General features: G+C 34.2%; 1 protein-coding gene across 3 annotated transcripts in view; it reads right to left on the bottom strand.

Annotated features, from left to right (window-relative positions):
• Positions 1-26,344, bottom strand: part of LOC145247459 (protein lin-28 homolog) — a 224,628-nt gene that overhangs the window by 21,954 nt on the left and 176,330 nt on the right. The gene's annotated exons all lie outside the window — the stretch shown is intronic.

Raw genomic sequence — 26,344 nt, 5'->3', positions numbered from 1 at the left:
CCGGTTGGTCGAACCCCGTTTTAGTTTAAAAACATCACTGAACGTATCTTATTTTAAATGCGGCCAAATATCTCTATAAGAGATTCTGTCTGTCCATTGGTCTGTCACGTTTAAAGTTTGTTATGGTATTTACGTTAATCTGTCACGAATAAGTTCTAAAATGTATTTCATTTGTCTGTCACGTTTAAATTTTCATGGCATTTTTCTTAGTCTATCTCATTTAAGTTCTACATAGTCTATATAAATAAAACAGTAGATATATGTATGTGTGTCTGTCTATGTGTAAATATTTTACCGATAAAGTCTTAAACTAATGGTCATATGACACTGAAATTAACAGGAAAATAGTAATCATGGGCTAGGATGGTTTATTACGAGTAAAATCTTTGTTTGGATGGATGTTTTATGCGTACAGAAATATATCGGCAAGTTGAAATGAAAAATGTTCATTTCAACTTACCAACATTTATATTAGTTTACGCAGGAGTCTATTCTCTATCTATATAAGAGCCAAGTTCGTCCAAGGATGGAGTACTGTTGCCAGACCTGGGCAGGAGCAGCTACAAAGGACTTATCCTGCTTTGATAGAGTTGAAAATAGACTTTGTAGCTTCATAGGAGATGTCCTTTTTCCTTCCCTGCAACCTCTTTCTCACAGAAGAGATGTAGCGAGTTTGTCTTTGCTTTATCGTTATTTTCATGGCAAGTACTCGACTGAGCTTCAATCTATGGTCCCCCCTCGCCAAACTTTCACAAGAAACACTCGTCTAGCTGAAACCACTATCAATAATTCCCCCCACTCTTATCTGTGCCTAAACCTAAGCGTAGATGCCATGAACAAAGTTTCTTTCTTAGATCTGCACACCTGTGAAACTGTCTCCCGTTTTCCTACTTTCCAACTGTCTTCAAGTCCAATGTAAACAAGTTCTTAATAAGCCATTCCCCTCAAGTTAACACATTTACTGAATTTCCATTACTGACAATTACTATATTGTCTAATTGACTACTGTACACTCTTTAACCCTTATCCTCGAGTGGCCTTTGGGTCTTAATAAGTGGTGATGCCTACGTAAAAAAATATATACGAATTATAGCTAAAAGTGGTTTAATTTTATGACTTATTTTTTCAAATCTATCTGTCCGGTTAGTTCAAACAGTAGCGAAGGCAGCTGGAGCGTTACATGTTTTGGTTTCGATTCTAGCTGATAGCATCCAAGTCATTTTTTTTTAAAACTTTTGAAACGGTGCTATATATTAGGTTGGCGCAAAAATAATGTCATTTTTGGACATGAAGTTGAACGTCAACAAACAATATTATTTTTATACCAACCTAATATTAGGTACAATATAATATTCAAAAAAGAAATACGAAATCTGCATGAATTAAAATATATTAAGCGTATTTTACGATCGGCAAGGTCAGATGCTTCTTTGCTAGTATTTGAATACATATGTGAAGATCTAAATAACTTGATATTAGTGTTGGGACGATTAATCGGAGTCTGGAATCAGAAAAATCGGAATATTTGAGGGTATCGGAATCGGTATCGGAAAAAATCGGTACCGATTTTCCGATGCCAAAACGATTCCTTTAATTGTCTTTCTTTTTTTTAAATTTTTTTTTTTAGCTAAATCTTCCCTTGCTGGTAATAAATGATAAAACAATAAATATTTATTAATATTAAAAGATCAGTGAAGCTAAAATCGATAGATTGTCGCCCCCACATGTATATTTTTACGTTTAGGAAAATATTTGCACATTAAACATGTGTGTTTTTACGGTAATCAGAGAGAAAAAAAATACAACTATATAGTTAAATATTTAGAGATTTATAGAGAATCGGAATCGGTAATTGTATCGGAATCGGGAATTTAGAACGGAATTGGTAATTGTATCGGAATCGGGGAAAAAATTGGAATCGTCCTATCACTAGTTGATATGCCATAAAATAAAACAACCAAACCAAACACCATGAATAAATATGTGAACATATGAAGAATTTAAAACATATAACCTTTTTTTTTCTTTTTTCTTTTTTCAAAATTACTTGAATCGGCATTAAATAACCCGAAAATGGTTGATATGCCGTAAAACAGCACAACCAATCCAAACCGTCTGTCTTACGCGAGTGTTTTAAATATCATTCTCCTTACTTTATTCGCGCTTAATTTTGAAATGTCGTTTTCGTTTTTCCGTCACTCTTTGATTTCAAATAACATTCTTAGCATTAAACGCGTAAATCTAAGTGGACGCATCTTTATGCTATCGACTTTTTGTAACCTGAACGTCACATCTGCCTCTGGGCGGAAATAGCGCTCCGTCGAGCTTTCGCTTACTCTTTTCGACGGGCTCTTGTAGTTCCGTTTATCATGTAACCGTCAGCGCAGTCATCTAGATATGTCAGTTCGTTTCGGATCTACTATAAGATCAAGCACCAATCAGACAGCCTATCCGGATTATGTATCACTTTGTCCACGACCTGACGTTCTTGACACGTCGTTGTAATACGCAAAACAACAAAATGTTTACAAATGATCATCGTTGAAAGTATGTAAATTTAGATATAACTAGCGGGGGGTACCCGGTGTTTGGAGGTGTGTGTGGTTTTGGGTAAATAAAAACTCCGGGAGGGGGGGGTAAAATAAAAAAGTTTTGGTAGGTAAGTATGAGGATCGAACCCGAACCTTTGAGGCAAAGTTGGAAATTAAAGTGTGAAAAAAAAAAAAAAAAAAAAAACGTGCGACGTTAACCACTGGGCCACCGCGAAATACTAACGGCAACACGTTTGAATTTACTTAGAATTGGTAAGTGCACGTTTTAATGACTTAATGAGGTCAACTTTGACTGCAGGGTAGTATTTTATTTACTGCGGGAACGCTTTTTTTCTTTTTATTTCCCAAGATGCTGGGGGGGACCAGCTCCCCATAAAAAGGGGATTGTCCAAATTGAATAGCAATTGTCTGATATAAGTAAAATATTTCCACATTGATCAAATCTGATTGCTTTCGGACATTTCCGGCGACCGGAAAAATACTGCCAGAATTAGTGTCGCTTTTATTATACGAAAAAAGCCTAATCCACATGCTGCGAGCGAAAAATGTTGAATATTTATCTTTTCAAAGTCGAGCAAATTAAATAGACAGGCGACCTCCGTCGTTAACTCGTAGATATTATGATTTATATGTGATATAAAATGTTTTAAGAAGTTGTGAGCCGACCGACCGCTTCTCGGAAAAAAGCCTTTCTTGGACATACACAAAAAGCGAACATATATACACACATTTTCGCTTTTATATATATATATATATATATATATATATATATATATATATATATATATATATATATATAGACTAGCGGGGGTACCCGGCGTTGCCCGGGTTTTTAGAGGTGTGTGTACTCGGGCGAGGGGTGGGTAAATCAAAACAGAAGAATAAGCGAAGTAATCACCCTGTTTAAATATTATAAAAAAATGTTAAAACTTTAATAAATCGAAAAAAAAACCAAAAAAAAAACGAACGTCAGGCAAACGAACGATGTTAAAATTTCTTTAAGTCGGAAAAATAAAAACAAAAAAAACACGTGAAAAATGGCTTCCCGGGTGTTTGGAGGTGTGTGTGCTCGGGCGGGGGTGGAGGTGTTAATCAAAACATAAGAATAAGCGAAGTAAAAAAAAAAATTAACGTAAGGCAAACGAACGATAAAGAAAACGCGAAACAGAAAAACGAACGTTAAAACTTCTTTAAAAAATCTGAAAAATAAAAACCAAAAAAAAAAGAAAATACGTGAAAAATGGCTTAAATGACCCTGTTTCAATATTAAAATTTAAAAAATCGAAAAAAAAAGACATCTCACACCACGATTCGATCCCAAAACCTTTAGATAGTGAGGCCGCGCTCTAACCAACTGAGCTAAGACAACGGCGCCGAAATTCTGTCGCTTTTTTTAAATCTTTAAACTAAAAACCGAACTCGTCATGAGAGGGCGGATTTTGCTGCCCCCCGCCCTTTAGAAAACTGCTGATTTCAGAGTGAAAACAATTAACGTTTTTGGCCAATTTTTCAATATTTGTCGGGCAAAGGTTGGAAGTTTAAAATGATACCGATCTGGCGAAAATCCGTAACCGGTGTGGAAAGTTTTTGCGATACCTACATACATACATACATACATACATACATACATACATACATACATACACACATTTTGACTTATATATATATATATAGATAATCATATTTAAAGGATAAGCTCTTGATCATTACTGCTTGATCTACTAATATATAAAAAGAACTTTGTGAGTGTGTCTGTATGTATGTGTGTGTTTGTGAGTTCTTTCCCTATTGACTCCGAAACGGCTGGGTCGATGTTTTGGAAATTTCACACAAATATACTTTATGTGCCCGGGAGTGTTCTTCGATCGGTTTTGTATCGGAATGCCTCCGATAAGTATTAAAAATTGATAATCGCAAACAATATCCAATTGAAGAGGAAACAGTCGGATTTTGACCAAAGTTAACATCCTTATACATCCTAACATCACAAGTGTATTTGAGAAGTATTATCACTGTACGAGTAAAAGAGACCCACGTATAAAATAACAGTAGGGTTTTTTTATGACAGGAGCGCGTTTGAAATTAATGTTTGGTTTAGAGCACAATTGAACTATGATATTTGATTTTTTTGCATTTTAAATTTGCCGATATTTTCTATAAAACGAAACCGAATTCGAACGTAGCCGGCGATGGATGGTTGGTTGGTTGGTTATTTTTGTTTTACGGCATAGCAACCCTTTTCAGGTTATTTAATGCAGAATCCAGTGATTTTTATGAATAATTTTTTTAATAGAATATATTTTTTGTGCTTGTTTTTTTTTAATCATTTTCTATTTAACCATAACCCTAACAGATACTACCACTCCGGGTCAGAGTGGACCTGGGAGCAATGTCAATTAAGGGCTGGCGCCACACTCCCCAAAGCCCGCAAGCTAGAGCCTCACCATCGAATATAGTTTAAGGTCATATCCAGGACCACGAGAAAATGTGGCACAAGGGTCAGCGATGGAGCTTGGTAGACAGTGTGGGACCTAGAAAAAAAAAAAACGTTGATTTTTTTTTTTTTTCGAAACACGCTTCCATGGCCGGATTTCTAATTTCGGCTCTGTAATTAATCCCGAAAAAACATTTACAAACGTTTCAACTTATCTACTGATCCACAAAGTTATGGGTGGAGATTATGGTTGCATGACACTGGCTTAACAAGTACATCCTTACAGGTAGTCTCCATTGTCTCTTAAGACTAAATGGAGTGCATGGTGTTTAACATGCCACGTGGTAGAAGTAAACCAACGAAATTGAACACTTCAACCGGATGCTTGATATTGATTAAAAATCGATTCGTAATCCATATTAATCAATCACTCAAATGATTAATAAAATAAAAATCGATTTCGTCCGACTGTCGCTTTGATGAAAGCAATATTTACGACTAGAGTTGCCAATAGCCGTCGAGGTCTGCGCCGAGGAGGACGTCCTTTGACCGACATTAAAATAAACGAAGAGATGTGAATCAGATTAGGAGAGAATTTGAACGCCTGTTAGACATCGTCTTTAAATGTTTTCGGTCTATCTACACAGGTGCTTGTCGTGCCAACCTGATATATGTGTACTTAACCGTACAAGTAAACCATAACGACACATTAAAAATAGCATAACATTTGAAACCCACTGTAACTACGCGCGAGGAATGGTTCATGTTGTTCTAGTGACAGCACTTAGCTGGATAATCCACCAGACCAGATGAATTATTCTGCTGGTGTCCAGAAAGACCGGCGGAAACATAAACTATAAGATAGTTAAGTGATTAATTGGGGAGAGAAAAATTGGTGTTCCTTACTGTTTTACTAACTTAACTTTTTACAAGCAGGACCTGTGTACCGGCGTTGCTCGATGGAAGTATGACACAAAGTCAAGACAGTTTCGGTAAGTAGTCCCAACACACCGGAAACAAATTAAACTACGGCTGTTAATGGAGGGCTACTGTCAGCTCTAGAAAATACCGGGCACTGGCGGCCGTGGTCAAAATTAAACCATCTGGCTTCCATTGTCCAGCAGTGGTAGCTACTAGAAGTCGCTGGCTTCATTGTCAGCACTGGTAGTTACTGGCGATTATTGCTGGTTTGGGGCGATTACTTTCAGGGGCTTAATTAATCAGTATCTTTTTAATGAAAATCGACCCAAACAAGACATGAAGCCGCTTGATGTAAGGAACTAAAGAATATCACTTCAAGATTAAAAACTAGCTAAAGGTAAATGTTATATGAGTAGATTCTTACCAAAAAAGCAGCAATTCTCCTTCCTTTGTCAGAAGTACCGCCCATGGAATGTGAAGACTAAAGGACACAATAATGGAAAGGAGACTTACGAGTTTATTGAAAGTAAGCCCAAAGTCCAGTTTCTATTCTCAACATTGGTAATAATTAGCAAGAATAGAATTCTTTTTTAATAGGGTTAAATTATTTTAATACATAAATTAGTAAAACATGTGTTCTATTTGTTTGTAAAAAAATATATTTAAATGACAATTATTTTTACGATAAGAAGAAGGAGAAGACACCATGTAAGGAACCACGTGGTCAAATTAGTTATAATTTGTATTTCTTATTCACCAAGAGTGATCGCTTACTGGCGGTAAACAGTTGATGCTATCTGGAATCTGAGTGGCAACAAATATCCCTAGTTTGATTTTTTTCGGTACTTTCGATCATCGCTGCAAATTACTTCGCGTTATCGCAACAGCTGTTCACCATTGAGCTCTCGTTTGTAACAGTTATTGGTTTTCTTTGGAATTCGAGCGACAATAATCCTCGTATTATGATTGGATTGATGTGGGTTCTAAGATGTTAATCACATCATCATCAGCGCAGTATCAAACCGTACGAATTCGAAGATTCTATTGTTGTTATTGATCTTTCCGATATTTCTAAAAAGACATCACGTACTTACGCGACGGACCATGTGAAGGTTTTCAACGTCCTAAGTGAAAGTGTTTTTTTGTGGAACGAACGGGATTCGAACTTGGGGCAACCAGTTCGTGTCGTTACTATTGAATCATCGTTACCCCCCTCCCGAAGCTTAATCCAATGAAACTCCGATTTTTTTTTTTACCAAATAGTGCTCAATAACAAGTAAAGCTTCCCAGTTGACTATAACGTTTCCAAGTCCAATGTAAATAAGTTCCTTTTGAACCGTCATCTTAAATAATTGAACCCTACCCAAATTCCACCATTAACGGGCATCGCGACATGTCTTACTGTCTATCTGACACTCTTTAACCCTTGTCCTCGAGTGGTCTTCGAGACTTGATAAACAATAACCCCCTAAATAATAAAAAAATATCGTATAATTTGCTTTATTTATACAAACATTAGCTACATATGTGCATACATGTTCCCGCTGCGATTTCTTTCGAAATCCAACATCATCAGGCAGAAACTAGTAGCTGTAACAGCTGAAACATGGATGCAAATATGTAGCCAATACAGTTGACAATGAGCCTCGTACAGATTCCAATACTATTCAACTAGCGGTTTGCATGATGTTCTTCCTCTTCAGTCTTTCCATCCTCGCAGCCCTTTCATGGTCATTTACTGAGGTACAAACGGATGCTAATGGCACCGAGTCCTTTTCTATTTCATTTTCTTCATCTTTTAATTATTATTATAATTGTTGTTGTTGTTGTTGTTGTCGTTGTGCGACGTCCTTAATCTTGGCCGCCGATTTACGCGCTTTCTTCCGCCGTCGCTCGTCGGCCGGCGTTGGGGATCACTTCGTGCTTCAGCCGTCTCCGCCACCGCCACCGTGACGGCTGCAGCTGCCATTTTTTTTCTTCTTTTTTTTTTTTGTTCTTTCAACCTGACCTACATTGATTGACTTTAAACAATGGCGTCGGCGACTGTGACACAATTACAATAGTCGACGGCAGCGTCAGAATTTTGTCGGCGAATCGCGATGACTAAAAAACAAATGACTCAATCAGTTTCTTCCGTTTATCGATTAAGACGACAACTGCTACGTCTGTCTGCTCCCCCCCCCCCACTTTCTCTCTCTCTCTCTCTCTCTCTCTCTCTCTCTCTCTCTCTGTCTCTCTTTCTCTCAGTCTGTCTGTGTTTGCGTATGTCAGAGAGGTATTTGGGTGTATGCGCAGTGCAGTATGCTGTTAGCGCGATTGACGGCAGTTTTTTTTAAATATTATTTCGCACGTGACCCAGGAAGAAGAAAAAGAAGAAGAAGATGATGATGATGATGACGATGACGATGATGACGATGATGATGATGATGATTAAAAACAACGAACTAGAATAAAAAGAAAAGGAAGCTGAAGGATAAGAAGGAAAAGAAGAAGATGATGATGATGATGATGATGATGATGGAAAGAGAAAACTAGAGGAGGAAGAAGAAGAAGAACAACAACAACAATAGAAACAACAACAACAATATTAACAAGATGAAGAAGCATAACTAAAAAGAAGTAAACGACAAAGAAGAAAAAAAGAAATAGTAAGAAGATAATAAAAAACTAAATGATAAAAAACAAAAGAAAAACTTGAAGAAAAAGCTCAACAGCAACAACCAAATGAAAAAAGAGCGACTAAAGAAGAAAACGAACTAAAAGAACAACAACAGCTGAAGGAAAAGGAACAGCTAACACGAAGAAGAAGAAGAAGAAGAAGAAGAAGAAGATGGTTTGGTTTACGGTGTAATTATCCCTTTAAGAAGTTGATAACAAAATTAATTTGTATGGTTGGCATGCATTGCGACACATCAACCTGTTTGGGGGGGGGGCATCTGAGAATCCGAAGTTCATCTGCCATTGCTAACCAATATAAATACAGCAGAAGGTATTTCAAAATTGTGATTCATCTAAGTACTGACCAGGCTCAAGTTTGCTTAACTTCAGAGATCTTATATGATTATACCTGCTAATTTTAGTGTTTTACGGCATATCATCCCTTTTAGTGTTTATGTAATGCTAATGATGAAGGTTTATTACTAAGGAGTCATCATTTATTAAGGGCAAAATTCACTCAAGGATACCGGTTAATGTGACGAAATGATTGTGAGTTAAAAGATGAAGAATATTATGGGAGTATTAACATTGAATATGAGCTAAGTTTGATTACATATGAGAACCGCTCCTGACAAGTATTTGTTGCCATTGGATTTGATGATGGCCATGTTGTAGTCACCAGGGAAGACGTGCCTTGGTAACGTCTTCTGCAGATGTGAAGTTCTTAGAAAGAAACTATGTTCCTGGAAAATCAAGACGATGCTAGTTGCATGGTGTAAGAAAGAAAACGTTCTTTTCAGTTGTGGTAGAGAGAGGGGTTCTTGCTGTGAATGTCTTACGAAAATGGATCGAAGGGATAGAGCTCAGTCGAGCACCTGACGGAAGAGAAGATAAATACTAGGGACGTCTCTTGTGTGAGAAAATGTGATATACAGAATGAAAGAGAACTGCCTTAAATAGATTGACAATTTTAAATTATGGCAGGATAAGGAAGAGTGTTCGGATCGGAACATCTCAAATACGCAGCAGCATCACATCTTAATTATTTGGAATTCTTATTGAGATGAGTAATTTGTATTATTTATCCATTTATTTATTACGCACTATTATATAATAGTTAAAAAATAATAGTCAAAAAAATAATAGTTAAAATATAATAGTTAAAATATAATAGTTAAAAACATAATAGTTAAAAAATAACAGTTAAAAACTGACAGTTAAAAAATAATAGTTAAAAAATAGTTAAAAAATAATAGTTAAAAATATAATAGTTGAAAAAATAATAGTTAAAAATAATAATTAAAAAATAATAGTTAAAAAATAATAGTTAAAAAATAATAGTTAAAAAATTATAGTTAAAAAAATAATAGTTGAAAAAATAATAGTTGAAAAAAATAATAGTTAAAAATAATGATTAAAAAATAATAGTTAAAAAAATAGTTAAAAAATAATAGTTAAAAATAATAGTTAAAAATAATAGTTAAAAAAATAGTTAAAAAATAATAGTTAAAATAATAGTGGAAAAATAATAGTTAAATATAATAATTAAAAAATAATACTTAAAAAATAATACTTAAAAAATAATACTTAAAAATCAAAAGCTTGTCAACAACGATAATGGTAAAGTGGAATAGATTCTGACCCAGAAAATAGCAATTCTTCCCTATTTGTCAGAAACATCGATCTGGAATGTGAGAACTACGTCCGGCAGCATCGTAATCCTCGTTCCCTTATTCCCCCCTCCTTTATTCCCACATTCCAGGAGCGATGTTTCTGACAACGAGGTAAGAATTGTTTTCTGAGTCTGAATCTATTTCATCTGACACTTATCGTTGGCAAGTTTTTATTAAGTACTGGGCCCAACTCTCTTACTGGTCTATATTAATGATCTTCCAAATCACATTCTTACATCATTCGTAGACATTTATGCTGATGACACTACCATCTATAGTAGCACATCTAAGATCGTAAACGACTAAGTTATCTCTGATTCTCTCCCCCTCTGATCTTGAGCACGGGGTACAATGGGGAAAGTAGTGGCTTGTTACTTTTAATGCATCTAAAACCAAGTTTTAACTTTACATCATCAACGCTCTGATCCCCTTCTGGCATCAACTGAAATGAATGGCTCTCGTCTTGGGGAGGCCTCATGTTTTGACAAGCTTCTGGGTTTGACCTTTACTCCTGATCTGAAATGGAACACATACATTAAATCAGTTGCCAAGGCAGCTGGAAAAATGGTGGGATCCTTCTATCGATCCAGTAGATATCTCACTGCTGATGCAATTCTCTATCTATATAAGAGCCAGGTACATCCAAGGATGGAGTACTGTTGCCACATCTGGGCAGGGGCTGCTAGAAAGGACTTGAGTTTAAAATAGCCTTTGTAGCCTCGTAGGAGATGTCCTTTTTTTCTTTCCTGCAACCTCTTTCTCACAGAAGAGATGTTGCGAGTTTGTCTTTGCTTTATCGTTATTTTTATGGCAAATGCTCCACTGAGCTTCAATCTATGGTCCCCCCCCCCTCGCGAAACTTTCACAAGAAACACTCGTCTAGCTGAAAACTCTATCAATAATACTCCCACTCTTTATCTGTGCCTAAACCTAAACGTATATTCCATGAACAAAGTTTCTTTCTTAGAACTGCACGCATGTGGAACTGTCTTCCGTTTTCCTGCTTTTCAGCTGACTATAATATGATTGTCTTCAAGTCCAACGTAAACAAGTTTTTGATGAGCCGTTCCACTTTAGTTAGTAAATTTACCGAATTTCCATTACTAACGATTACTATATTGTCCAATTGACTACTGTACATTCTTTAACCCTTATCCGCGAGTGGTCTCTGGGCCTTGATAAGTGGTGATGCTTGTGTAAAAAAAAAAAAGCTTGAAGTACTATATTTTAGTTTCTTATATCAAATGGCTTCATGTTTTGTCTGGAGCGATTTTCATTAAAATAATATGAGTAACTCCTTTACGTCTCAATGACAATCTGATTTGTTTGGCGTAAATCAATCAATCAATCAATCAATAAATAAACTCGATGGAAAGCAACTGTGCGTGATTAGTACGAGAACAATAACTTCATTTGCAATAAAAACTGAATTAAACGGAAAATGCTGGAAATCTGCGTTAGTTATATAAGTAGGGCTATGACAATAGCATATTCCTATCATTGTTTTGACTCTCGAGTATATATCCGACACAGTTAGACACAGTGAATCAACCAAGAAGCACATCACTATATATAAAAGCATATAAGATATTAACGGATACACACTCGAGAGTCAAAACAATGAAAAGAATATGCTGTTGTCCTAGCCTTAGTTATAAATAATAAATCACTGTTGAGAACTCTAATTGGTTAGTTATTGAATGAAAGATTAGATGCGTGTTGTGATGCTGTTTCCATTGTGTACCCAGGCAAATAAAAATGCAATATGATATATATACTAGCAGGACCTGTGGAAATTCCACAGCGGACTCTTTCATGTGTAAGATAATGATGTTGGCATTCTTTGGATGTTCAGCGTAAATGGAGACGCCCTAATATTATTGTAGTTCTTTTGTAAAAACTGCTAAAGTATTTAGCTAAGCTAACAAGGGCGCCCAACGTAGTCCGGTGATGAAATACTCTTAAATATGATATTTTAATTCATGCAGATTGTGTATATATAATTATAGAGTCTATTTTCTATCGATTCCTATATATTATAAAGCTGTGATTTAAAGATTATATATATATATATATATATATATGATTTAAGCTTGAATCGAAACTGAAACCAAAACTTATATATATATATATATATATATATATATATATATATATATATGACTTAAGCTTTAATCGAAACCGAAACCAAAACTTACATATATATATATATATGACTTAAGCTTTAATCGAAACCGAAACTTCATATATATATATATATATATATATATATATATATATCTTATAACTACTTCGTTTAATCACATGAATAATGATACGAAGATATAATTTTATGCATAAATTTTCAGTATTTACACCAACAGTGCTCAATACATAGGTAGAGCTAGGTAGTAAGTGATGAAAATATATATGGTAATTAAGCTACACAGAATGTTCCGCGTAAAAATGAAACGCAAAGTATTCTGTGTAACTTGGGTTCCTTCGGCTATCATCGCCAATGGTATATCGGGTATCACTTCCCAATATGCTTAACTCAAGATAAGGGGCATTATAGTCATCCACATGCAGTACTGTTTCGTTGTATCATCAGGGTAACTACCTCAAACCAGGATCGAAACCCAACCGCCCGTACGAAAGTCAAGGTTTTGAACCATTACGCCAATCAGCAGCAGCTGTGCGGGCAGTGAATTAACGATGTTTTGGCATCGTTCGAATACTTAAGCTCGATTTGATTACACAAAGAGCATCGCTTAATATGGAAGTAACAAAGTCCACAATAGATTGTGGACTTTGTTACTTCGAGAGGCATGTGAAGCTTCCTCCAGATGCATCGCGATGGGTCCCCAATTAGAGAAAGAAATCAATCGATTTGATAGAATAATGGGCTAATTCATCGATTTCGATGACAATAATATATATATATATATGTGTGTGTGTGTGTGTGTGTGTGCATATATATGATGATTGCAACGTCTTGTCAGACGAATGCCACTCCCTCAGACACTTAAAAGTCCATGAGCCCCAAAATGACTTTCATCGCCACAGGTCCATTTTAATAGTCTGAGGGAATGGAGTATCTATACACAGATGATGTTACAGAGTCTTAGCTTTGTACGACAGCTAAGTCTCTCTCTCAGTTCAAAATGTTGAGATCCAGCAACAAGCAAGAGCAAGATAGCCAGCAACAAATGAAACTGCAGACCAGCTTAATGCATATAATATATATACATACATATATACACACATATATATGCATATATACATACGTGTATATATATATATATATATATATATATATATATATATATATATATATATAAGTTTGATTTATGATTTATTTAAAATTCGCTTAGAAAAATCTCACAATCTATACAAACTTCGCCCACCTGGCAAAGAAGAGGGAAAGCTCGGTATTTCTTAATGCGATAAAATACAATTTCTTCGTTACGTATACATGAATTTAATATGCCATTTTTCTTCAAGTTAGATACAGAACATAGAGTGGTGTTTGGACTTTTCGACGAAAGAAAGAAATCTTGGAATTTCCATGGAGGCAGCGTGAGTATATATTATGGCTTGTGCAGGTGTGTATGTGTGTGCGCAAGAAATATAAATGGAGAAAGAGAGAGGGATGGAGAATGAGACAGGTTAAGAGATAAAAGGAGAGAGTTGAAAGGAGGAGGAGGAGGAGGAGGAGAAGAAGAAGAAGAAGAAGAAGTAGAAGAAGAAGAAGAAGAAGAAGAATGATGCACGGATATCTCTACAGATGTTCTTTGTTAAGTGCATGCAAACTAACAAAATCCAGAACTGAAAGTCTGTGACTCTGCGACTATAGTTCCACAATACACGGGTTCGAGTGTAATTTCCGAAAGTAAAAATCGTGTCTTTGTAATTTTAAACGAGACACGTATAACCATACATACATACATCCATATATAATATATATATATATATATATATATATATATATACACATATATATATACGTGTGTATGAATGTATGTACATGTATGTATGTATATGTATAAAAAAAATATATATATATATCAATATTTATGTATATGTGTATGTATACATACATATATATATATACATATACATATGTATATATACACATATACATACATATATAAATATTTATATATATATATATATATATTATACATATACATACATATATATATTTATACATACATATACATATATATATACATGCATACTAGCATGGGCGCCCGGAGTTGCCCGGGTGTTTGGATGTGTATGTTGAGCAAAAAAAAACAAAGTGGTAGTAGGAAGGCAGGCTCGAACCATTTGCAAAGGGGGCAAAGAACGGGGTAAAACCTAACGTTTATGCTGTTACGACCACCGCCAAACCGGAAGCGACATTTTTTAAAATTAAGGCTAGAAAATCTAAAGGAGAGGACACCTTTAAAAAATATCGGCGAAAAAGGTGACCCCCCCCCCACTAGAAAAGTACCTAGTTGAAGGGGAAGATATTAATGTTTTTAGCCAATTTTTCGATATTTGTCGTATGAAAGATCGAACTTTAAAACGATACTGATCTTGGTAAAAATTCGTTGCCTGTATTGAAAGTTTAAGGCAGGCATGCAAACAGATATACATACATACATTTATATATTGGTAACTAAACATTTTCGACCCAAACGGATAAAAAAAGCTTGCCCTATATCTGAGTACCCTTTATGTAAAATTTCAAATATTTAGACCATAAATTTTCTGAGTAATTTGGAAGAGACCGCAGAGGTCAATTTTTTAAACTTTGACCCTATTATGACCCCTTAAAATTTATTGTTTTGGGCTCAAATCAAGTTATTAAGTTAGATCCATGTCCAAGGAACCTATATATAAAATTTCAAGTGCGTAGAACCAAAATGATCGGAGGAGTTTGGTAGAGTTCAAATCGTTAGAACTTTGATCCCTTAATCGCCAAATTTCTGGCCAAAAACCGATCACATCGATTTTCCCAAATCTCAGTACCCTGTATATCAAATTTCGAGTCTGTAGACTAAAAATTGACAGAGTTATTGCGTAGAGAAATGTACACAGACACGCAGATACACAGATACACACACATACACGTTCACTTTTATATATATATATATATATATATATATATATATATATAGATAGATAGATACATAAATATATATATATATACATACACATATATATACGTACGCATACATACAAATATATATATACATACATATATATATATATTTATATTTATATATACATATACATATATATACATATACATACATGCATTTATATATATATTTATACATACATATGCATATATATGCATTTATATATACATATACATACATATATATACATTTATACATACATATATGCATTTATACATACATATACATACATATATATATATACATTTATACGGACATATACATGCATACATATATACATTTATACGGACATATACATACATACATATATATACATTTATACATACATATATACACATATAAATATATATATACATATACATACATGCATATATATACATATTTATACATATTTATACATACATATATATATATATATAAACATATACATATATATACATACATATACATATATATATATGTATACATATATATATATGTATACATATATATATATTTATACATATATATATATATATTTATACATACCTATGAGTATTGCAACGTCTTGTCAGACGAATGCCACTCCCTCAGACACTTAAAGTCCATGAGCCAAAAAATGACTTTTTTTTAGTCCTACTGGTGAATTCACACGCTCAAGCAGGCATGACACTGGAGACTGCTATTGAGATCAATTATTACATGTGTCCAGCATTTCAAGCCTCCAAGCGTCACACTTTTTCCATTGCCACAGGACCACTTTTATAGACAAATGCCTGAGGGAGTATCTATAGACAGATGATGTTACAGAGTCTTAGCTTTGTATGACAGCTAGGTTTCCCCCCTCTCTCTCTCTCTCTCTCTCTCTCTCTCTCTCTCTCTCTCTCTCTCTCTCTCTCTCTGTTCAAAATGTTGAGATTTAGCAACAAGCAAGAGCAAGATAGTCAGGAACAAGTAAAACTGCAGACCAGCTTCATGCAGGTACTGGTCTTCCGCTTTATTGTTTTTTTAAATCAATGATTTGCTTCTCCTAGAAAAGTTGCCTTCACCACGGCTTACGGGAGCCCTCACCATCCCAACACACATACATACACACAAACGCTTGTCTTGTTTTTAATCCTTCAGGGAGACTAGCCACCCTCTTTACAAAACAAGTCTGGTGAGGGAACCAGTTTAGTCGCCGGTGACCCGACCATGAGTCAGGTAGTACTGGGTTACATGGAACCATTAGCATATGACATGACCTGACAGCAATACATATTTATCCATCCATACATATATATATAGTTATACATACATACATATATTTATTCATACATATATATATATTTATACATACATACATATATATATATGTATTTATACATACATACATGCATATATATATTCATTTATACACACATACATATATATATGCATTTATACACACATACATATATATATATGCATTTATACACACATATATATATGCATATATATTTATACATACATGCATATATATATTTATACATACATATATATATTTATACAAATATACATATACATATATATATTTGTACATAGATATATATACATATATATATTTATACATACATATATATATATATACATATATATATTTATTCATACATATATATATATGTATGTATGAATATATATATGTATGTATGTGTGTATAAATATATATATGCATGTATAAACATGTTATATATATATACATATATTTATACATACATATATACATATATATATATATATATATATATATATATATATATATATATATATATATATATACTAGCATTTCAGCTCGGTGTTGCCCGGGTGTTTAGATGTGTGTATTGAGCAAAAAAAAAAAAAGTAGTAGTAGGAAGGCAGGCTCGAACCCGTATCGCGAAGGAGGAAAAGAACGGGAAAAAACGTGACGTCCTTACTGTTACGACCACCGCCAAACTGGAAGTGGCGTAGGTTTGAATTAAGACTAGACAATCAAAAAAAGGGGATGACTTTTGAAAATATTGGTGAAAAAAGCGACCACTCCCTGTTGAATAGTGCCCAGTTGAGGGTGAAGAAATTAATGTTTTAGCCAATTTTTCGGTATTTGTCGTCTGAGGGGTCAAGCTCTATAACGATACTGATCTTGTAAAAATTCGTCACCTCTGTCGAAAGTTTTAGGCAGACATACAAACATACATAAATACATTTATATATTGGTAGCTCAAATTTTCGATCTAAACTGATTAAAAAGCTTGCCCTATCTCTGAATACCCTTTATCTAAAATTTCAAATGTTCAGGCCAGAAATTAGACTAGAAATTGTCTGAGTAATTAGGTAGAGACCGCAGTGGTAAATTTATTTTTAACTTTGACCTCTAATGTGACCCCTGAACATTTATTGTTTTGGGCTCAAATCAAGTTATTACGTTAGATCTATGTCCAAGGAACCTATACCTAAAATTTCAAGTGTTTATACCCAAAATTGTTGGAGGAGTTTGGTAGAGTTCTCAAAGGTCAAATCGTTGAACTTTGACTCCTTAACAGCGAAATTTCTGGCCGAAAACGAATTACAAAGATTTTCCAAATATCACTACCCTGTATATCAAATTTCGAGTCTGTAGACTGACAATTGACAGAGTTATTGTGTAGGGCAATGTACACAGACTGACACACAAACACAGACGGACAGACACTTTAATTTTATAGATATATAGATATATACATTAGTGATAGGACAATTTCAATATTTTTCTCGATTCCGATACAATTACTGATTCTGTAATAAATTCCCGATTCCGATACAATTACCGATTCCAATTCCGATTCTTTATAAATCTCTAAATATTCTACTATAAAAGTGTTATTTTGTCCTGATCACTGTAAAAACACATGTTAAATGTGCATGTATTTTCTCAAATGTAAAAACACGCTTGTGAGGGGGGGGTGAGATTTTATTCTTGTTGGAAGTTTAAATCAATAAATATTTATTATTTTATTATTAATACAAGCAGTGGAAGATGTTTTGTTTTAAACAAAATCAAATAAAAAAAGATAAAGAATCGGTTTTGACCTCGGGAAATTTTCCGATTCCGATACTCCAAAAAGCTCTGATTTTTCCGACTTCCGATTAATCCTCTCAACCATATATATATATATATATATATATATATATATATATATATATATATATATATATATATATATAGTCATCCACATACAGTACTGTTTCGCAGCTCATCAGTGAGGCTAGACAGGCAACTACCTCAAGCCAGGATTGAAAACCGACCGTCTGTACGACAGTCAAGGCTCCTAACCATTACGTTATTGGCGGCTACACACACGCGCACACATACACACGAGGAAGGTATTTAATGAGTAATGCTTGCTATTATTTATTAAAACCCAAATAAAGCGGAAAGGTGTTGCCAATTGCATTGTTATGACTGAACTAATGCATTCAAGACCTGCAGGTTGCATCTTTCTGTTGCAAATATTGACTGTGTGACGCTCTATGAAAGCAACTTTTGTCATGGACATGGGTTAAAAACAAACGCGTCATTGAATTCCTGGGAAAAGTGCATTAAGAATGTTGGTAACAACGTCGAAGAATAAATTATGGAACACAAAAGGTCGCTAGTTTAAATGGTACCACTCCTCTCTTCAAGCTCTTCAACTCCTTCAGTTAAAAAGGTGGCTTTACTTTTGGGACTAACCTTATATATATATATATATATATATATATATATATATATATATATATATATATATATATATATATATAAAGGTGAAATTTTCTGGCTCTGTCTGTGTGCCTGTGTGCGTACATTTCCCTATCAAACTACTCTGTCAATTTTAGACTCGAGATTTGACATAACGAGTATTGAGATTTGGCTGTCAAGGGGTCAATGTTCGACGAATTTGCCTTTGAAAACTCTACCAAACTCCTCCGCTAATTTTTGGGTCTAAACACTTGAAATTTTAGATGTAGGTTACTTGGACATGAATCAAACTTTTTAAATCTGATTTGAGCCCAAAATAATAAATGTTAAGGTGTCAAAATTGAGGGGGGGGTTAATTGGACCTCTGCGATCTCTAACAAATTATATATATATTCATCTTCATTTATTTTTAATGAGTTCATATGCGTGTCACATTGATACAGTGGTAACGTCTCCAGCTTTGTATTCTACCGTTTTTCTTTCGATTTCGATTCTAGCTGATGGCACCTAAATATATTATCGGCACAATCACGTTGACGCACCTGTTCTCGCCAGATTATCGATGTTAAGCGACGTTGAGTCTAGCCAGTACCGGATGGGTGACCACTTTGGAAGGCGATGTGCCGTATGAACCGCGAGGTAAAAATACCAGGTTGAGAAACTGCCACGGTCTTTCCTTCTCTCGAGGGTAGATGGGACTCTCTTAAGCCATGGTAGGTACCCCATCTAGTGATGGCGTTACCATAAAAAGTACCCTTGATAGCCCTGGCGAAGCATCAAGTATTCAGCTACCGACAAGATTTGAATTACACTACAAACTCGTGTAGTTAGCTCAATTCCGGCTGCGACCGCGCTTGATTGGATGGATTATATAAAATAGAAAAAAAATCTGTGTTTATTTGTGTGTCCAATTAAAGTTTAAAAAAAAAACAAAAAAAAAAAACTACAAAACAAAGATCCACAAAGTTTGCATATTCTTGATCGACGTTGCCCTGGATGAATAATATCTAAAAAGTTTTTTTAAATTACCCAGGTTTTTCAGTGTTATTATGTACTAGTTTTGAAAAAATGTCGACTAACAAATTTAAATAAAAGCGAGTTGCTTGTGTATATACGAAGTGTGTGTATGTCCATCTAGAGATAGAGAGGAGAAGAAAGAGGGGGTTAGAGAGATGAGGAGTAAAACAGGGAAGGAAGAAAGAGACGGACAGGCAGAAGTAGAGAAATAGAAGTTTTAAATATAAATATAAACATCGTCTCAATGCTGCATCTCTGTGCCTGTTTTACAAATATTTTAATGGAATGAGCTCTGATGAACTCGCTGCCCTTGTGTCCCCTCGACGTACATATTCCCAACAACCCCGCTCATCAACAAAACCTTACCACTTCAATATTAAGGCCCCTAAATGCCAGAGAGCTCTCTACACTAATAGTTTCTTCGCTCGAACAGCTAGATTTTGGAATTCCCTTTCCTGCTACCTGCTTCCTTGACTGTTCGGATATGCAGAAGTTTAAATGTAATGTAAACCAACATCTTGTTAATCTTTTCTATGCATGGCCCCAAATAGTAAACCCTTACGTCCAAGTCGCGATATGCCTTGTTAGGGGTGAATGCGAATAAAAATAAATTTACACTGTTGTCCCTGGCAACATCAGGTAACCCTGCTAGTTTGTTATAAACGATAACCGGAAATAAAAAAAAAGAACAACAACAATAATATTAGTGTAAAGAGAAAACGAAATGTATTGAATATGTCCTCACGCATAACTTGGTAGAAAACCAAAATGATTAGTGAAAAAGTGAAAAGTTTGAATGATGGAAAACATTTTTTTCTTCTTCTCCATTTTAGCGACTCCATTAACGGTCGCCATCTTGATCACGTGACCTCTATTATCAATCTGCGTTTTGATTGTAGCAATCGTCTTGTTCTTTTCTTTTTCTTTTTTAACCAATCAAAGAAAGGAAGAAAGGAAAAAAGAAGAACGCGTAAGGACGAGAGGATGGTTTGAAACTGAGACATTCTCGATAATAAAAATCAATACGCGCTAATAGACTTAAAAACGAAAAAAAAAAAAAACGATCGATCGATAACGATGATAAAGAACGCGAAACATTTGCTGCATAAAAGAACGAGGTAGATATTATTTTACTTACTAAACGCTGAGAAAATGTACTGTATGTGGAATTTCACGATGCGGAACTCGCGTTATTAAGCAACATTCAATAAGACCTGGTAGATACGTGTAGACATATTTTTTTATAAAGTTTTAACCTTCAGATGGCACGTGTCAAAATTTGAACCTAATCGGATTATTTAATGTATAAGAGGCAGTTGTCCGGGTGTATGTGTGTTTCTATGTCCATTTAAAAGTAAAAAAGAAGCAAACTACAAAACAAAGAACGACAAAGTACATATAATCTAGATCAGCAAAATACTTCCCCCAATCTCCTAGAGTTAACGCTAACAGACAACATGAATTGGAACAAATACATTGAGATAATTACCAAGACTGTTACGAGGAAGGTGGGCGCTCTTTCTCTACCGTGCTCTACGGGCAAACTTATCTTTAGTTGACCTTTGACAACTACATATTTTCGTTTACTAGCCAAATAGAAAAGTTACTAGTCAAACCCACATGAATATAGAGTGCCCCCCAAAAAAGCGGCCATCTAGAATATATGCTGTAGAACAGAGAAAAAAAAACGAAAAAAATAGAGTAATGAACAGTACATAAGGCCCGAGCAAAGCCGAGCTGAACTGCTAGTTTAGAAATAAAAACAAACATCCTAAATCAACGGACTATAACTTTTTTCTCCTCTTAACATGCTAAAAAGTCTAGTTAGTTCATAAATAGGTAATATTTATAACAAATTGAAGTACTGTTATCAAAACGGGGGAGGTGTCGGTCAGAGCACTTTTTTCTGCCTACGGCGAGTACAAAATCAACTTCGTAATCTCATAGAAAAATTGTTACTAAGCTTTCTCTTCTCTCTTGATATTTCCATGGTGAATGCTTGACTAAGCTTCAAGCTCTCTTTCTTTCATGAAAAACCTTCTCAGCAACAACTCGTCATTTCTACTAAACGCCGCAAAGTACTCTCCTATGTTTTCTCTGTGCACAATCTCGTTGACATTTCGGTTCTCATAAGATCGCTGACGTTAAGCAGCGTTGACCCTGGCCAATACCAGAGGGGTAACCATTTAGGAATATCAGGCGCTCTTTGTAGCAAGACGTCAACACTTCCGACAGCTCATACATCTCATGTGGTCCCCATCTGTCTCGATCCTGGCCTGACACTGGATCAGGCTCGTTGAGACGAGAGAGGGATGCTGGCTCTGCGCAAAGCAACTTCACTTTAAGCAAACCCCCAGCGAGAGTCATCCATCATCAGACGGATGAACCGATACATAAAAGCGGACGGAATTTCAATTAAAGAATCATACAGTGTTTGTGTATTAAAAAAAAGCACGGAATAAAGGTTGTTTGTTTGTGTATTAAAAAGTCTGGAAACTTATTGAAAGCACAACTTACGAGATGCCTTCAATAAGTTTCCAGACTTTTTGGTACAGGCATTCAAAATTGTCGTAGACTCTTGCAAATTCAATACGTTACTGCTATACATCTTATGACATGACTGACCCATTACTGCTATACATCTTATGACATGACTAACCCATTACTGCTATACATCTTATTACATGACTGACCAATTTTCAGATTCAAATGAACAACTGCAGCTGGAAATGGAATATAGTACGAAGCAATTTGTATCGATACATTTGCGCCCTTATCAATAACAGAATCGATAAAAAAAACAACCCTTGGACATGGAGCAGCGTCAGAGAATCTCATACAATCACAATATACCGATCTTCTCCATAGATTTTGTAACAGATTAGAGCCCTGTGATGGCTGGCGAGTTGGGTTAGATATGCAGCTTGCATGACTAAGCTTAAAGATGTTAGGCTAACAGATATTAGACAATGGAATTCATAAACAAATAACAATCACGCGGAATTAAAAGGAGTCAAACAATAACAGCACAATAACAAATATGAGCCTATTTTTTTTTTAAGTCAAAGATGACGCAATTGTAGTTCTGGGAGAGGTCAAAAGTTTGTAGAACGTAGGAAAAAACTTATGATATCGTGACAAAAATCGTAGGGTTAAGATAAGTAAGTCAGAGTTAGGAAGCGGAGATGCCGGGCGGCTCAATAAGGTATCAATTAACGGGAGTGTGTAGAAGTTGGTTCTTCAAAAACTTACCCGGCGGTACGACTCAACCTAACATGCATCTGACAATAAAGAAACTCAGAACTGGGTGGGGTGGGGGGGGTGAGAAGTCGTCTTGTGCTAATTTGTATGCATCTTGATTTCGGATACATTTATTCCAGCGCCATCAAGTCGACTGAAAACTACGAACAAAAGAAACCAATAAACACAAGTTACGTCTCTTTGTTTGTGCACCACGCATGTATGAAGTTATTACAATCAACGACCGCGAATTTGAACTGGAGATAGCAGTCCGTTAGGACAAACATCTTAAATAACTGTCTTGGGTATTGCTATTTATTAAACTTGTGCATTGTATACGTTTACACACACACACACACACACACACACACTTACACGCAATATGTTACATAGATATTTATTTACATTCGCAAGGACAATGAAGTGTGTAATTAATTATATAAGACACATGCATATATATATATATATATATATATATATATATATATATATATATATATATATATAGTGTGTGTGTGTGTGTGTGTGTGTGTGGGTGTGTGTATCATCTAGGTAAAGTTTGCATCCGCAGTATAAAAAAACAGCACACCCTAATAATGTTTGAATAAGAGTGTTCAATATTTATAAGAGCTGTTAATTTTTTACAAATATTTTTTATTATTTATGAACATTTTAGTTTGTTGTAGCTGTAACTGAAACATGTTCTGTAAATATGTTGACAAATAATGTCAATCTACATTCAAATCTTATAACCTTTAAATCTCTCTCTCTCTCTCTCTCTCTCTCTCTATATATATATATATATATATATATATATATATATATATATATATATATATTAAATAATGTGATTTATAATTTAAAAATTTTAAAAATTTTAAAAATTTAAAAATCAAAATTTAATTAAATTAAAAATCAGTTTCATAAGAAGGAACAACAACAAAGTCAATTATCTGTACGGTCGTTTCCGAAATCCGTGCTTTTTATTTGTGGTATACATGAAGTCACGTAGAACAATTATACATAGTTTTTTTTGGTAAGCACGGTCTCCTCATCAGCAAATTTAGGAGGATTTCTATTGAATTGAAAAGACACCAAAAATAAACCTAGCATTAAAAGTAAGGCAGATGAATCTTTTAGTTTTTCTTTTTTTGAAATCAGGAACTGTATTTAAAGTAGTCATTTAGATGTTTGCTATAGCTTTTTATCTTATCTTATTGAGAAGTGATACACGAATTACCATGAACGTATAAGCGATGCTCTTTGTGTAATAATCGAGTTTAGGTAGTTCGGAAGATGTCAAAACATCGTTAAACTCACGACTTATACAGCAGCCGCCGATAGCGTAGTGGTTAGGAGCCTTGATACATATGTATATATAATATAAAATAAACAATTTTTCTTTTAATCTTATTCCTAATTTTCTTTTTTATTTTATTCATCAACATAAAATTAATAACTTCGTTTTTTTTATTTTGTTTTTAAATATTTCCAGGAATATCTGCCTTACTCACAACTAAAGTGCTAGTTTCATTTTGGTGTTTTTAATTTCTCCCCCCCCCATCCCTATTTTTGCCGATGAGGAGACTTTCTTTAAAGGACAAAAGTTTTGTCAAATTATTGTCAATACTTTTTGTCAATTTCAATAAAATGAACATCGTTTCTGAAGCGATCGTACAATAGAGTTGATTTTTTTCCCTTTTGAAACTGATTTTTTAACTCACAATTATGAATCGTTTTACTCAATATATATATATATATATATATATATATATATATATATATATAAAAACTAAGAAAAAGACCGTGTTGCATTGCACTAAAATTACTTATTTTTCATACTTAACGAGTTGGCATTGTACCTTGAAAATCCGTTTTCGAAATGTCGAACTTATTGGTCGCAGGCATCATCATCTTCAGCAACAACAGAAAAATGTTTCGTCTTCTAATTTCATATTTTTATTCCAAAAATAAAAATGTTCTAGAAACCTAATTTGATTTGGATTCGTCTGAACGAAGCTAAATTTGATGCACCCATTCAATCTAGGCGGTTAATAATGGAAATGTTCCAACTTACCGTGACAGAGTAAAGACAAAACCAGCAATGTAATTCTTTAGCAGCCGGTAAAATAAAAAATAAAAAATCGACTGATTTATATTCTAGGTCGAGGAGATTAATATCGTCGAAATGTACATTAATCCGCGTATGGTTTTTTTTCTGGTGTTTATATTATTTCACTTAAAATAACTGTGCATGTATGTATTGAACACTTAAAAAGTATTGTTTTGTTTTTGTTAAATAAATTTGAACTTAATTAAATAATTAATTATATATCATACATACGCATATAATGAATTATATATCACACATACACATATAATTAATTATATACTACACATACATATATAATTAATTATATACCACACAAACAGACATTTTTTGCTAGGCCACTAATATATGTATTTACATATATCTATACATACACACACACACACACACACATATATATATATATATATATATATATACTCTTATAAATTTGTTATTTTATGTATTGATATTCATATTAAAAATCCTTTTTTCTGTTTATTTAAGAAGAAAATACAACTTTGTTATATATGGGTCGTGGAATTGCATTTATCTGCAAAAGACCTAGCTAATTTGCATATTCTTTTGAACATTCATTTTAATTAATTCCCTATTAGCTTTTTCGGTTTTCTTATGGGATAATCATCTTTAGTTAACTATTACGTGTAATTATAATCATGCAGATATTCTACATGATTTATACTTGCGTAATATTTGCGTAAAATGGTTATAGTAAACACAAACCCCTTTCTATATATATTTATGTATGCGTCTTTATATTTGTTTAAAAAATGTTGCCTGCCAAACTCCTCTGTCAGTTTTTGGTCTACAGACATAGAAACTAAATATATAGGGTAAAACTTTATATTTGGGTTTTAGCCCGGGAAAATCGATG

This window comes from Euprymna scolopes, chromosome 25, assembly GCF_053919585.1.
Source record: "Euprymna scolopes isolate OS-2025 chromosome 25, ASM5391958v1, whole genome shotgun sequence".
NCBI classification, from domain to species: Eukaryota; Metazoa; Mollusca; class Cephalopoda; order Sepiida; family Sepiolidae; genus Euprymna; species Euprymna scolopes.
The sequence above is the reverse complement of the archived record's forward strand: the minus strand, read 5'-3'. Positions and strand labels throughout refer to the sequence as shown.